Raw genomic sequence first — 4,446 nt, 5'->3', positions numbered from 1 at the left:
TTACCTTTTCTTGATTATCTCCCCTTGGAAGGTGGCCTGGCCCTTTATTTTAACAATTTAGAATTCCCTTTACCTAAGGATGTTTTGTGCCAACTTTGGTTAAAATTGGCCCAGTGGTTGTTGAGAAGAAGTTGAAAATGTGAAAAGTTTACAGACGGACGGACGGACAGACGGACGGACGCCGGAATACGGGTGATCAGAAAAGCTCACTTGAGCTTTCAGCTCAGGTGAGCTAAAAAGCATAAATAAGTTATTGAGATAGTTCTATTTATAATTTATTACAGCTTTATATTTAGAGAGAGAGAGAGAGTTACTGAAATATTTCTATTTATAATTTATCACTGCTTTATATTTAGAGAGAGAGAGTTATTGAGATATTTCTATTTATAATTGATCCTGGTTTTATATTTATAAAGATAAAGAGAGAGAGAGAGTTATTGAGCTATTTATAATTGATCACGGTTTTATATTTATAAAGAGAGAGAGAGAGAAATATGTAAAACTGTAGCAATAATAAAGATAGATGAAATAATATGGCATGGCAATAATGTTACATACGTATGACAATAATTACTCATTTAGTCAATGATTGAGAGTAAGGGAGAGTCAGAAAGGGGGGGGGGGTAGACTAGCTATGTGTCAGCTTCTGTTTGGGATACCATCGTTACACAAACACTACCTCCACAGAAACCCTAAAGAGAGAGAGAGGAGGGGGGGGGGGGTAGACTTCGTATCAGCTTCTGTTTGGGATACCACCATTACGCAAACACTACAGCTACAGAAACCCTACAGACAGCCCATATTGAGGGGTATCTTGATCATTCTTAATTTGGTTGTACATGTACATGTACACAGATCTACTTGGATTTATTCATTCTCTCGAAACATGGATATTTTACCTACTACACCCACGACACCGCGAACTCCCAGGACACCAGGAAGTGCCCGGAAACGCCGGGTAATATTATATTTAGGAAATTATTTATATACAATATATAACAATTTAATTAGAAGTTTTAAAAAGCAAAGGTTTAGAAATGGGCTAAACCTGTTATTTGCAATACATAAATATGACCAAGTTTGAAGGTTTACGAGAAATAGAAATGCGGTATGCATGTAGGTAGAAATTTAATTTTTTTTTTTTTTGCACAAATCAAGACACTAAGCATAATTTGTAATAACCTGAAAATTTTCCTGTGTATATCATAACAAGAGGCCCTGGGGCCTTATAGGTCACCTGAGTATCATGTAACAACCTTCCAATGTTTGAATTAGGTTTGTGTTTAAATATAAGAATTTTACTTTTGGATGGAAGAAACATTGAATAGCTATGTGGTCAGCCCCGCCTTTGCACCAGAACCCCTGACCCAGGGGCCATAAATTTCAGTTTTGAAAGAAGCATCCTTGATCATCATTATCATACTATTAGTTTGTCTACTTAATACCCAGCAGCAGAGGAGAAGATTTTCAAAGAAATAAAATGCATTTTCACTATATGATCAATAGGGCCCCACCCTAATACCAGAACCCCTGACCCAGGGGCCATAAATTTCACAATTTTGAAAGAGGCATCCTTGCTCATCATAATCATGCTATTGGTTTGTCTACTTAATACCCAAGGACAGAGAAGAAGATTTTCAAAGAAATAATGCATTTTCACTATATGACTTATAGAGCCCCACCCTAGCACCAGAACCCCTGATCCAGGGGCCATGAATTTCACAATTTTTAACAAGAGGTACTGTGAGCAATGCTCACTAAGAATATTCCCCGCTTACCCCAATCTCCCAAAGGGTGTTGGTAATAGGTATAAACTACCTCTTTTCTGAGTGTTGCTACTTCGATGTCCAGTGCGCATGACCTTTGACTTTTTGACCCCAAAGTCGATAGGGAACATCTTCATCCCATGGGTAGTCCATATGTATGCTATGGTGACTGTAGGTGGAAAGGATAACACTTTAGAGCCCGGAAACCCTATTGCTACTTTGATGTCCAGTGTGCTTGACCTTTGACATTTTGACCCCAAAATCGATAGGGAACATCTTCATCCCATGGGTAGTCCATATATATGATATGGTGACGGTAGGTGGAAAGGATAATGCTTTAGAGCCCGGAAACCATTGCGTCTACAGACGGACGGACGGACGGACAGACGGACAACTCGATTCCAGTATATCCCCCCACAACTTGTTGCGGGGGGTATAAAGAGGCATCCTTGCTCATCATTACCATGCTATTAGTTTGTCTACTTAATACCCAGAGACAGAGAAGATTTTCAAAGAATTCCTACATTTTCACTATATGACCAATAGAGCCCCACCCTAACACAAGAACCCCTGCCCCAGGGGCCATGAATTTCACAATTTTGGTAGAGGGCTCAATGCTCATTATAATTATGCTCACAGTTTGGCTTCTTGATGTCCAGGAGTAAAGAAGAAGATTTTTTAAAATTACACTCATTTTGATGGTTTTTGCTATTTTCACTATATGACCAATAGAGCCCCACCCTAACACAAGAACCCCTGCCCCAGGGGCCATGAATTTCACAATTTTGGTAGAGGGCTCAATGCTCATTATAATTATGCCCACAGTTTGGCTTCTTGATGTCCAGGGGTAAAGAAGAAGATTTTTTAAAACTACACTCATTTTGATGGTTTTTGCCCCACCCCTCAGGCCCCAGGGGGGCAGGGACCACGAATTTCACAATTTTTGTTCCCCTTCACCACAGATGCTATATGTCAAAATTGGTTGAAATTGGTTCAGGGGTTTCAGAGAAGAAGCTGAAAATGTTCAAATGTTATCGCACGACGCACGACGACGGACAAAAACAGATAGCAATAGGTCACCTGAATGAATTCAGGTGACCTAAAAATATACACAACAACCGACCTCTTGGCCAGGTAAACAATATTGACCATGGATAAGTTCCGCCCACATTCAGTGATCCGTGGAGCAACCATATGGTGTTTTTTGGGGGTCTTTAACGTTTTACAATAAAATGAATACTTCTCTGACTCTTCTCAGAGCAAATGATGACATCCACTGATTCCTACATCCCATCAATTTTCAATAAAGTGTTCAGTCTCCAACACCAGGCAATGGTGGGGTAGTTAGTTAAGAAAATTTCTTCTGCCCATTCATACAAGTCCCTACAAAATTTCAATGATAAATTATAATGAACAAAAATTGAGAATGTAAATTGTAAATGAGCCTGATATGATTTAGTCACAGATGCTGCCAGCTGGTAAGCAGTCTTCACGAAAACTCAGTGGTCCGATGACCGAGGCCAGTGAATTTTACGGTCGGGTCAGTGAAAATTAAAAGTCCGATGGGCTTGTAGACTTTCTGTAAGTCACATTAAACATAATGTTTAAAACGTCTTATTTGTTTAATTTACCATAAAAATAAAATGAACAAGAGGCCCATGGGCCACATCGCTCACCTGAGTCACCTTGGTCCATATCAGAAGATTTTCCATATCTATTTGCATGTAAAACCGTAGTCCTTATTATGGCCCCAAACCTTCCCCTGGAGGCCATGGCTTTTGCAAACTTGAATCTACACTATGTCAGAAAGCTTTCATGTAAATGTGAACTTCTTTGGCCCAATGGTTCTTGAGAAGAAGATTTTTAAAGATTGTCCCTATATATTTGTATGTAAAACTTTGATCCCCTATTGTGGCCCCATCCTACCCCGGGGGGGGGGGGGGGCATGATTTTAACAAACCTGAATCTGCACTATATCAGAAAGCTTTCATATAAATCTCAGCTTTTCTGGTTTAGTGGTTCTGGGAAGAAGATTTTTAAAGATTTTTCCTATATATTTGTATGTAAAACTTTGACCCCCTATTGTGGCCCCATCCGACCCCCGGGGGCCATGATCTTAACAATTTATAATCTGCACTATATCAGGAAGCTTTCATATAAACCTCAGCTTTTCTAGCTCAGTGGTTCTTGAGAAGAAGATTTTAAAAGATTTTTCCTATAAATTAGTATGTAAAACTTTGATGCCCCCCTTGAGGCCCCATCCAATCCCCGGGGTCCATGATTTTAACAAACTTGAATCTGCACTATATAAAAAAACAAAAAAACAAAACAAAACAAAACAATTTTTTTTGGACCTTTTGACCCCCTATTGTGGCCCCATCCGACCCCGGGGGCCATGATTTTAACAATTTAGAATCTGTACTATATCAGGAAGCTTTCATATAAATCTCAGCTTTTCTGGCTTAGTGGTTCTTGGGAAAAAGATTTTTAAAGATTTTCCCTATATATTTGTATGTAAAACTTTGACCCCCAATTGTGGCCCCATCCGACCCCCGGGGGCCATGATCTTAACAATTTATAATCTGCACTATATCAGGAAGCTTTCATATGAACCTCAGCTTTTCTGGCTCAGTGGTTCTTGAGAAGAAGATTTTAAAAGATTTTTCCTATAAATTTGTAT

General features: G+C 39.2%; 1 long non-coding RNA gene across 1 annotated transcript in view; it reads right to left on the bottom strand.

The window, feature by feature from the left end:
* Nucleotides 1-3,010: 3,010 nt before the first annotated feature.
* Nucleotides 3,011-4,446, bottom strand: part of LOC130049334 (uncharacterized) — a 14,699-nt gene continuing 13,263 nt past the window's right edge. Inside the window, exon 3 of the long non-coding RNA XR_008797837.1 lies at nt 3,011-3,149. This is a non-coding gene — a long non-coding RNA (uncharacterized LOC130049334). The remainder of the gene's footprint in view (nt 3,150-4,446) is intronic.

This window comes from Ostrea edulis, chromosome 8, assembly GCF_947568905.1.
Source record: "Ostrea edulis chromosome 8, xbOstEdul1.1, whole genome shotgun sequence".
NCBI lineage: Eukaryota > Metazoa > Mollusca > Bivalvia > Ostreida > Ostreidae > Ostrea > Ostrea edulis.
The sequence above is the reverse complement of the archived record's forward strand: the minus strand, read 5'-3'. Positions and strand labels throughout refer to the sequence as shown.